Source organism: Chenopodium album, chromosome 11, assembly GCF_948465745.1.
Source record: "Chenopodium album chromosome 11, dcCheAlbu1.1, whole genome shotgun sequence".
Classification (NCBI taxonomy): Eukaryota; Viridiplantae; Streptophyta; class Magnoliopsida; order Caryophyllales; family Amaranthaceae; genus Chenopodium; species Chenopodium album.
This window is the reverse complement of record NC_137844.1, coordinates 49590324-49601462: the sequence shown is the minus strand read 5'-3', so window position 1 is coordinate 49601462 and position 11139 is coordinate 49590324. Positions and strand designations below refer to the sequence as shown.

The window sequence follows — 11139 nt, the reverse complement described above, 5'->3', positions numbered from 1 at the left end:
TCCATTCTTTTTGGTATATGGAGCTAAGGTTGTACTCCCAATTGAAATGTACGAGCCCACTTTGCGGGTAATGCTTTATGATGAATCGACCAATTGGGAGGCCATGAAGACCGCCCTAGACTTTCTTCCAGAAGCTAGGGGCAATGCGACGCTTAGGCATGAAATTTATCGCTTAAGGATGACAAGGGCATATAACCGCCGAGTGTCTAAGCGGCCGCTCAAAATGGGGGATCTAGTGTTGAAAAAAATGGAAGCTGTTGGCCGTGCCAATGAGGACGGCAAGTTGACCCCAAATTGGGAGGGGCCGTACCGAATTAGGGAAGAAGTCCGAGACGGCACATATTGCCTTGAGGCAATTGATGGCCGTCAGATCCCACGGACATGGAACACTGACAACCTGAAGAAATATCATGTTTAAGTTTTATTTCTTTAAGTACCTAGCCAAAAAGCTGTGTATACAGCTAGGTCTACTGACCGAGCCTTGTAATTAAAGCCATACGGCCACAACAATGTACCTTTGACAAAATTAATGAAAAGTCAGGCATTGTTGAACTATTTGTTGTTTTACTTGTGTTTATTTGCATATTATTATTTGTGATTAAAAGTACAAGCTAAGTACGAAGAAAGCTGAACAAAGAAAAGCTTGGAAGCTGAGCAGACGGCTGCTGGAGGACCTGAGCTCTACTTAGCCGTATTTTCTTTGGCAGGCTCCTCCGCATTTTTGGCGTCCGCGACCTTGGCAGCCCCGTTGTCCGCCTCCTCCTCCTCATCTCCTTCTTCTCCCTCGTCCTCTCCGGACTCGGGCGAAGTAACTACTAGCTCGGGAGGAGGCTGGCCGGCCCTCTTTGCCTCTTCTCTGAGGCAGACATAGTTCAGCCGCTTCTTGAAGCGTTCTTCATAGTAGGCGGCCTCACCATCATCCACCATCAGCTCGAAAGCATCGAAGAAGTATGCCCTAAGCCTGTCTTCGGCATTCTGCTCAATGCGACGATTTCCTCCGCGCTGGGCGGCCGAGGAGCTTTTAGCTGCTCAGCATAGTCCGAAACGGACTTCTTCAAGGCCTCAACCTCGGCCCTTAGCTCGTCCGCTTCGTCCAAAGCAGTCTTAAGGTTGGCTTGGGCCAACTTCAGCTCACTCTTCAAGGCCTCAGATGCCTCGAAGCCCAGCCTCCACTTCTCTTTCTCCAGGACGGCCTCGTCCCTCTCAACCCGCATGGCCTCCCTGGCCAAGGACTCCTCTTCGAGTGCCTTGCCCAGTTTGACCAGGTCTTCAGTTTGCCGCGCCGCCTTGTCGGCCAGCGCGGTTATTTGGGTCTCAAAGTGCACCCTTTGGACGGCGGCCGTCCCCATCACAGCGTCCTCGGCCTTCCTGATTTCGAGCCAAGCCTGCTTCAGCCGCTCGTTCTATTTATTCTTCCATTCAAGGAAGGCGTTCAAGCGGAGGAAGAGCTGCAGATAGAAGAAGGAAACTTAGTCAAATATAGAAAAATTTGCTAAGTGTTAGAAAGAAAAAGTATAGAGAAAAGGAGACGTACCTCAACAGTACAGTTGAGCATTGGGCCGAGAAAGCCCTCATTGATTCCCCGCAGCTTATCACGCTGCGCTTGGGGAACCGCGCGAACCATGGCCTCGCGCATGACCTTCCTGTCCGCGCCAATCAGTGACTGGCCGGGCAGCCTCATTTGCAACTCCTCTGAGATGTCTGCGAACGACCGTGCGAGAAGAGTTAGCTAAAATTTACAAGTACAAGTAAATAAAAATGCACAAAAATAAAGAAAGAAGGCTAACCGGTGGAGAAGCTTGGAGGAGAGAGATTGATGGGAGGAGGCGGCAAAGAGGCCTCCCCCTCGTTTTCTGGACGACCAGCATCAGCATCGCTGGCCGACTGATTGGCATGTAGCCAGTCAGATTTTTTGACTCTCTCGACTCTCGGAATCGTGAAGGAGCCGGTCATTTTTTCTGGGGTTGACTTATCCCCACCGTCCGAAGGGACGGACTCATCGTGGACCTGATCAGCAACAGGTTCCACGGGCTTGGAGACCCCGCTCTGTGTCAGCCGGGGTTGTTCTCCTTGAGACTGCGTTGTAGCAGTCTGCGACTTTGCCTTGGCCGCGGATTGTGAAGGCGTCTTGGTAGCAACCGTCTTCCTCCTTTTAGATGCGTTCGCATCAGGAGTGGACGTGGCCGGCTGCTTCCTCCTTACCTTCGAAGTAGAGGAGGACTGCAAGAAACACAATCAAAGTTAGAAAATTTTTACAAGATAAGGAATGTGTTGGCGTCCGTATGAATTGGGGAAGGAGCTCCCTTCCAGCATGCCTGGAAGGACGAAGTGCGTCCGTACAAACTTGGGAAGCAGGCTCCTCCCAATATAGCAGAACGGACAATGGGAAAGAGAAACTCCAAAAATAAACTAAGTGTTTACCTCCTTGAGTTGCTCGTACATCTTAAAACGAGCTTTGTATCGAGCCAAGTCCACCTCGGACATCTCCACTTCCCCTTTTTGGGCCGAGTCCAGCATAGCGTACGCCTCCGCTGCAAAGAGAAAAAAGCAAAAGTGTTAGAATATTTTTCTAAAAACTCTACGTGCGTACAAAAAGTTTATATATCTAAGTGTCCACCTTGGGGCATGTTCTGGTACGGGCCGTACGCAGACATGAAGGTAGTGTCCCTAAGCCAATTGGCAAGAGGAACCCAATGGCTAGGGACACGTTCAGTTTTGTTACCCCGCTTGACTCGGTTGACCTTGAAGTACTCAAGCTGGTGCTCGTGGCTTGGATGGATGGGCGGCTTGTCAGGTTTATGGTCCCCGCGTCCGAGCTGAATGGGATCCGGACGGCACTTGTTCATGCGGAGGTTGAACTCCGCATCTTGAGTTTTGATGCGGTAGAATCGGTGCTTCCAGTCCCTCCATTTGCTGACACGGTCGACCACAACCATGTAATCCCTGGTCGCACTCAAGATGAGCCAACCATCCACATCCTTCTCCAGCCGAGTGAGTGAGTGCATCTCACAGAAGACTGCAAAGTCTGGCGTGAAACCCTTGCAGATGCACGTCACTAAGTACCCAAAAATATTCAACCAACTGTTTGGCGTCAGTTGGAAGAGGCCAATGTCGTATTCGTCCAGAATTGTCCGGACAAATGGATGAAGAGGGAAGCGAAGGCCCACATCCAAGGCGGCCCTGTAAACGCAAAACGCCCGTTTGCGCGGCTTCTCCTCATCCCAGGTAGCCACAACAATGGCTTTCCTGGGGACTTGTATTTCGAATCCCTCCCCCAAATGGAGGGACTCCTTGTACTTCTCAAAATCCTTTTTTAGGAACTTCAGGGCCGTCTCCCCAACCGTACAGGCGTACGGGTCCCTGAAGTTGTCAATGTTGGCGACGTTTTCCTCGGTCGCCGCCTCACCTTCGGCCGTCTCACCCACGGCCTCTTTCTCAACTTCTTCTTCTTCCATTTGGTGAGAAGGAGCACTCCCAAACTCTGAAGACAGCACCCTGTCCAGGTCTGCTGCCTCGGCCGAGCTTCGGCCTCTTGAGCTATGTACGCCCATGGAAGAAGGAATGCCCTCCTCAACTGATGGACGCTTGCCTTTGTCTTTGGCAGCGTCCGCCTGATTTCCCGAAAGAGGGGCGTTGCGAATAGGCAGGTCGGACGGTTCCCTAATTGAGATTCCCGTCATGGGTCTGTCCGCCCCGCCCAGTTGAAGAAGAGGTTGAGAGGAAGAGGGGACGGACGAACCAGCAGCGTCCGCCCCAAGATCGGTAGGATGGTCTTTGCAGGCTACCAGTTCGGCCCCATCCATGACTGAACTGGCAAATTGAGGGAACCTAAGTCCCGGAGCAAGAGTGGACGAGGCGCCTTGAGCTTGTTGGCGTTCCTCGAAAGAAGAAGTGACCTCCACGGCCAAGTGATGAGAGCCAGTGGAGGCGGTCGTTGTTTGGGTGGTGGAGTTAGTCTCCACCTCCATTGTACCTGGGTTACTAGGGTCATAACGGACCCTAGGGTGAACCAGACTACCGTCTGGATTCCTGGCCGCATGAAGATCGCGCGTACGCATTGTTCTTGCCATTGCCTGAGGGGACAGAGAAGAATAAGTGGGGGTGAGTATGTACGCACCAGATATAGACTCACTCCAAGGAGGAGACAACTCTTCTCCGTCCACTCTAGACTCCTCAGTCCCAGGCGAACGGCCGGCCTCATGAGGAGAGTCGGACGAAGCCGAGTATGGATCCAGAATTGAAGTAAAAGAAAAAGAAAACAAGTAAAAGTAAAAGAGAAAATGTAGACGGCCTACCTCTGTACGTTCTGAAAACTTTGAAGGTGGTGGTGAAGTTCTTGAAGATTGACCGGAAAACTCAAAAAATGCCCGGAATACTCAAACTCACGGCGGCACTCTTGAAGATTAAGGAAAAAATTACTTTCTCTCACTAGAACGCTCTGACTTCTCTCTAGAATTCACAATTGGGTAAAGTGTGAAAATGAGAATTCACCCCCCATATTTATAGAATGAATTCATGGGGGCAAAATGGTAAAACCATCTTTCCCGCCTAAACATTCAAACGGTAATTTCTTAAGAAATTACTCGAAGAAAGGGACAGAACGACGCTAGGGTTCTGTCAACTTGTGAAAAAATCAGACGGACAATTGACGGCACGTCAAAGTGAGTTGAAATGAGTCAAGTGACAAATTCAAGAGTTTTACACCTTCAACGCTTAGTCTCCAAAACTTGAGAATATCTAAGAGAACAATGCGTCCGCCCAGTTCTCAGACGATTCAGACGTACGCAGCATGATTAAAGAGCCGGAGAGTACGTCTGAAATCATGGAAGCCCCATTGCTGTGGCCGCTCTGGGTAGTTAGGAGATAAGCTCCTCCCAGAGTATCAGAACGTCCAGCCCCATTGCTGTGGCCGCTCTGGGTAGTTAGGAGATAAGCTCCTCCCAGAGTATCAGAACGTCCAGCCCCATCGCTGTGGCCGCTCTGGGTAGTTAGGAGGTAAGCTCCTCCCAGAGTATCAGAACGTCCAGCCCCATCTCTGTGGCCGCCCTGGGTAGTTAGGAGATAAGCTCCTCCCAGAGTATGAGGACGTCCAGTCCAGAGTATGTGGACGTCCAAATGAACCAGGGGTTAAGCCTCTCTCAGAGTACGAGAACGTCCAGTACAAAGTATGGACGTCCAAACGAGCAAGAAGACAAGCTCACTCCAGACTACGAGGACGTCCAGAACAAAACATACGGACGTCCAGGTAGCAAAGGGAGCTTTGAGTCCAAAGTATATGGACGTCCAGGGCAGATGGGAGGTAAACCTAACCCAGAGTACCAGGACGTCCAGAATGTAAGATCAGAGGAGGCGGCCAGTAAGTGTACGAGCCACCCCCTCTAAGGGGCAAATGTTTAGGGTAAAAATACCCCAGGTACGTGGCCCAATCTCATAGTGACACGTGGCCCAATAAGAAGGCGACACGTGGCCCTATGAGAGTGTGACACGTGTCCACCTGACAGGGTGACACATGTCAGCTATCTTTAAATACACAATATAACATCAGAAAGAGAAAAAGGCCCTGATGACCTCAGGCCCAAATCCCGAGAAACCCTTGAAAGTCGTAAAACGGCGCCCCTCATGACACGTGGCGACCTCTGATTGCGCAGCCAATCATGTCACGAAATTCTAGGTTATAAACCCTAGAGGGGCACATGTTCCCACCCCTATAAATACCCCAATCATTTATGATGGGAGGGGGGATTTCGACGTAACATAAATATAGAGCACTAAAAGCTCCAACTTCTCTCTACTTTCTCTCTCTAGCCTTTTCTGGTTTCCGATCACTAACTTGATCGTCGGAGGCGAATATTCCGGTCACCGGAATATTCGTTGTTTTGCAGGTGTCCAAGTCTCATTGTCGGCAGAACGTGATCAGTATCCGAGGGAATCACAAAAAACCCCGAAACAACATGTAAACTTTATTTTTCTCCAATGTCACATGTCACCTCCATTCATTGATAATCCCCTTTCTTGTAATTAAAAATAAATAAATAAATAAACTAGCTTTAATTCAATACATGTATGAATGTTATTTGGTTCATTTTCCCCTAACTTAATATCTTCTACAATTACATTCAATTTCATCCCTCCTTCTCCTTTATAAACTATTCATTTTCCAACTAAAACATATTATAAAATAAAAATTTATATTGTACACCTATAAACATCCTGTGCATTGCACGGACCAGAAGGCTAGTTGTATGTAAATGATAAGATAAATACATATATTTGTTGGTAGTTTCGTACAATGTTATTGTGAATTGTGATTCCTTTATAAATTTTACATAATACTGTATTATTCAAAGCAACAAAATGTCCTATATCAATGTATCGTCTAGTAATATTTAAAAAGCTTGCTGTGGCTTGGTTGCAGTACAGAGATTTCGTTATCAATATTTATAGCAAGATCTCCATGAGTTTGGCCCATAGAAATGGAAATAAGTCCATATTTTCTGATTGGTTGATGCATGTTCCTGCATAGCATTCTTTAACAGGCTTCTGACACAAAAAGAATTTCCTTGAGCCCAAATTTATCAGTTCCTCCTCTTGTTTCAGGCCTGCAAAACCACAAATTGGTCCACCATTATATATTTATATTATAGAATGCGAGTTAAGGTAAAATACAGTCCTTGAACTTTAATATTTGTAGCATTTTAGTCCCTCAATTTTTAAGTGAGGTAAAATGGTCCCTCAACCACCAATGACTCACTATTCAGGTACAAATTAGCTGACTAAGCATAATTTAGAGACCTTAGTGCACATATGACAATAAATTTAATGATTTTAAAAGCAAAGTTTGGGGACCTTCAGATGATGAGTTGGCTTTAATTAAATTAGAAATGAAAGTTTAGGGACCTATAGGATGAGGTGGCTAATGCAATTATTATTGGCTAAAGTTTAGGGACCTATAGGGACACATGGCGCTCCCATATAAAAGTGATTATAAGTTTTAACCTATAAGTGTAATTTAGTTCAATTAATTTAATTTGACTTCAAAAAAATAATCAAATTAATTTTAGTAAAAATTATTAGCTTTATAAAAATATATAAGTGAGAGATATATTAAGTGTGAAATTCATGGTCACAATCCACTTTCTCTCACTAAAATATGTTAAGAAATCTCGCTAAAATCTTACAATAATACGAAATTTGTTTGTGAAAGAAAAATTCCTTCTTAGTTCTTACTCATTCAGTTAAATATATTTAGTTAATAAGCTTGGGCAATTATTATTTTCTCTTAGAAATTAACACAAGAAAAAAAAACCCCTAAAAAATGTCACACAAAATAACCAAAAATATTGAAAATCATTTAGAACATAAATACATAGAATAAAAAAATTAAAAAAAAAAACCTTGAAAGTTGACACACAAAACCCAAAAAAATTGAAACCCTTTTAGAAAGTAAACGCATGAAAATAAATTGTCAGTTTGAAAAAAAAGTGGGATGGTATTATTTTTTATTCTAGTTTTCATTCTTTTCATATTTCTATTTAGTTTTATAGTACAGAGTTTGGATTTTGTCTTACTCACTCACTTTGAAAACACATTACATTTTTTTGTTTAATTATTTTTATTTAATTTTTTTTTTGGTGTGTCAAATATATAAGGGGTAAGGACTTAGGATATGAGGATGTGTAGTTAATGAGTTTAGTTGATTGAGATATATTATAAAAAATTTGATTACGAAAGGCCTACTCACATTTACTAAACTAAACTGATTGGAGCTGAACTGAATATTTTACGAGAGAAGGAAATTAGGAGCTGAACTGAACTTAAGTTGAAGTGAACTGATTGGAGCTAAACTGAACTGAAATTAAGCTATAATGAACATGCCCGAAAAAAAGGGTAAGAAGAAAATTTATTATAAAAAATATAAAATATATCATGATTATCAAATTTTATTAGCGATTTTTAATTCTTGTCAACTCATTTTTATAAATATTTAATTGGTAAAAAAAAATAAATAAATAAAATAAAACACCCACTTTATAAATCCCTAAGCTTTAGTTTATATTTAATTTAATTAATTGACTTGTGATCTAACAAGTCCCTAAACTTTTGTTTGAAAAAAAATAGAAATAAATGACACATCATATTGAATGGTCCCTAAACTTTGCTTAGTTGGCTTGGAAGTCCCTAAATTTTGCTGACTAAGCTTTTCCTCTACCAGAAAGGGTGAGGCTTGGGTGGTTGAAGGACCATTTTGCCTCATTTAAAAGTTAATGGACTAAAATGCTACAAATACCAAAAGTTCAGTGATTGTATTTTACCTTAACTCTATAGAATGCAGTTTAGTGCTCCGTACGTACATACATCTTTAGTTTCATTTTAGTTGACTCGTTTTAATTAACTTTCACTATTATTCGCATAAGTTAGTTTGACTTTATCTTGTGATTTATTCTTTTAAAAATAATGTAGTAGAGTGTTGTCTTGTTTAATGCCTCTTGACATTTGTTTTTTTAAATAAAATTAAATTCTTATAATTTTTTATTGTACATAATTGAAGATATTGTTGTTGGAAATTATGGCGTTTGCGAATGCACCTAAATAAAGTGCGTCAACTAATAAAAACGAAGGAAATATAATGATATGAAAACAAATGTGAAAGCAAATATATCTAAAAATATGTGTTTATAAAATGTGATTCTCCATCTAAACACCAAAAAAAAAAAAAAAAAAAAAAAATTACGTTAGTTAACAAAACGAAAAGAAAACACTTACTCTAACTTTTACCCCGTGAGGCCTCAACCCTCGTGATTTTTTGGTTCAGTATTTACGGGTGAAGCACTTGAAAATAGAGAGGAGGGTAAGGGAATCTCTACCCCCAAGCACCCTCACTTGCTTGATAGGATTCAAACTCCAAAACTCTAGGATGTGAGGTAAGAAACTTACCAAGTGAATAACACTTTGTTGGTCGTAAACATTTTTAGATAATCATTGAAACTATTAAAAAAAAGAGCACAATACACTTGATAAATAAGATTAGTGTGTTAACATTTGTGACAGAAAAACTTACAAATTTTTAACTCTGTCCCTTATTAATTAGATAAGATTAATATGCAATGTTGAGGAATTATAGTCGAGTACAATAAATTTCATGCAACAATAATTAAGCAATTTTATTAGTCACTAAACTTTTACTTGAGTACGTGGTCATTTGGTTAACACATAAAACGGGAAATATAACTCAATTAACTTCATAAATTTTTTATTGGAAAAATAATATTTTTTATAAAATAGTCATACAACATCTACAATTTATGAAATACTCGTATAATTGCACCAAAAAAAAAAAAAAAAAAAAAAAAAAAAAAAAAAAAAAAACATACTCTGAAGGCTGAAAGGGGAATAATGAAGCTCAAAGCAACTAGGATGATTATTATTCTGACTCAACAAAGGCCTTCTCCTCTCCTTCTGATACACCTCCAACACCGCCTTTATCAATTGTCCTACGGTATTCTCCGACGACATAATCATCTGAATCGACCCAACTCTTCCCTGAACCGTTACGCTTATCAGCAACTTCGTCAGCCGCCTGTGAACAAGCGGCTTGGAAGGATGATTATGATTCGGTATGGGATGGTACATCATTATCCTAGATTACTAGTGTATCGTATACTCGTAAGATTCTCGGTGCGAATTATATATGTTGGCCACATGTTTTGTAAGATAGTTTTGATGTGCATTGCTTATTTGGTGTTTATATAGTTGTTGTATTTGGGAGAAGAGTTTAGGAGGCGAAGTTTCGTCGAAAGTGTGCCAAAAAAAATAGAGGCCAACGGTTGTGTGATGGAGTTATATGGTGAATGAACGTGAAGTTTCTGAGTAGTGTTTGTTTGTTGTTACAGATTTTGTTGATCTTGGCATCTTTTATTTATGTGTTTCAAAGGACAATGATAGCATCATAGAGTAATTTCAAAATTCAATGATAGCATCATATATAGAATGATAGGGATGGATTGCATTATTTGTTAGGAAAAAATTGTTAGGAATTTATCTTTTAGCGGTCCGCTCAAAATATAACGACCTTTGGATTATCCTGGAATATACGACCTTTGACCTTGATCTTCCATAAATAGGATAAAAAACCGTTTACCTGTTAAACAGGTTAACCTAGACACGTGGCACATTCTGATTGGTTAAGATTCAAAAAAAAAATTTAATTATTTGTTTTTTTTAAAAAAAAAGGAAAAACCCAGGCCCCCCTTCCCGTACCTGCAGAGCCCACCCCCTCCTTGCCGGCCGGCCGGCAACGATACAGCTCTACCCCTTCACCGCCGGCCGGCGCCAATGTGGCCCCCACCCCCCTTCACCGCCTGTCGGGCTCGAAACCTATCAACCTTCTCTCTCCACTCACCCACCGCACCCTCCCACGACAACGAGCAACCACCCTCTTCCACCGCTTCCTCCTCCTCCTCAGTCGTCCCTTTTCATGACCCCCTCGTCGTAACCATGCCCCACCTCAAAGACCCCAAGGTCATGTCCATAATTTGATCGGTGATGGGTTTTTAATTTTCGGGTGTAGAATGAAGGTTAGTAGGTTGCAGATGGCGGTCAAAGGAAAGGAGGAGGCGGCAGTTCAAGGGTAGGGGTCGGGTGGCGCCGGCGTGGGGTTCGGGGTGATCGGGCTGATAGGGTGGGGGTAGGGAGGGTGGCGCCAACAAAAGGGGGTGGTTGTGGGTTTAAATTTTTTTTTTTTAAAAAAAAAAAACCTATTACAAAGTGACACGTGTCACTCTTAACCCATTAAACAGATCACCAACCAGTTATGTCCCATTTATGGAAGATAAGGGTCAAAGGTCGTAATATTCCGAGATAATCCAAATGTCGTTATATTTTGAGCGGACCGCTGAAAGGTCATAATATTCCTTACAATTTTTCCTATTTGTTATTCCTTACTTCATTTGTTTTTTTTTTTTAAACGCATCACTTATTCACTTTCCTTTTATAGATGTTTCTTTTTTAAATGCATCACTTTTATATTTGATACCTTCACACTATATTTTATCATTTCTCTTTCTTACTTTAAACCCCACTTAATTTTTTTTTTATCATTTCTCTCTCTTTCATGATCCCCGCTTAAATAATAAAAATATC

General features: G+C 42.2%; 1 long non-coding RNA gene across 1 annotated transcript; it reads right to left on the bottom strand.

Moving 5' to 3' along the window:
* Positions 1–6208: 6208 nt before the first annotated feature.
* Positions 6209–9791, bottom strand: LOC145569049 (uncharacterized). The gene is made up of 2 exons (XR_014096043.1): positions 9372–9791; positions 6209–6599 (listed from the first exon to the last, which is right to left on the bottom strand). It is a non-coding gene; the product is annotated as an uncharacterized LOC145569049 (long non-coding RNA).
* Positions 9792–11139: the final 1348 nt, after the last annotated feature.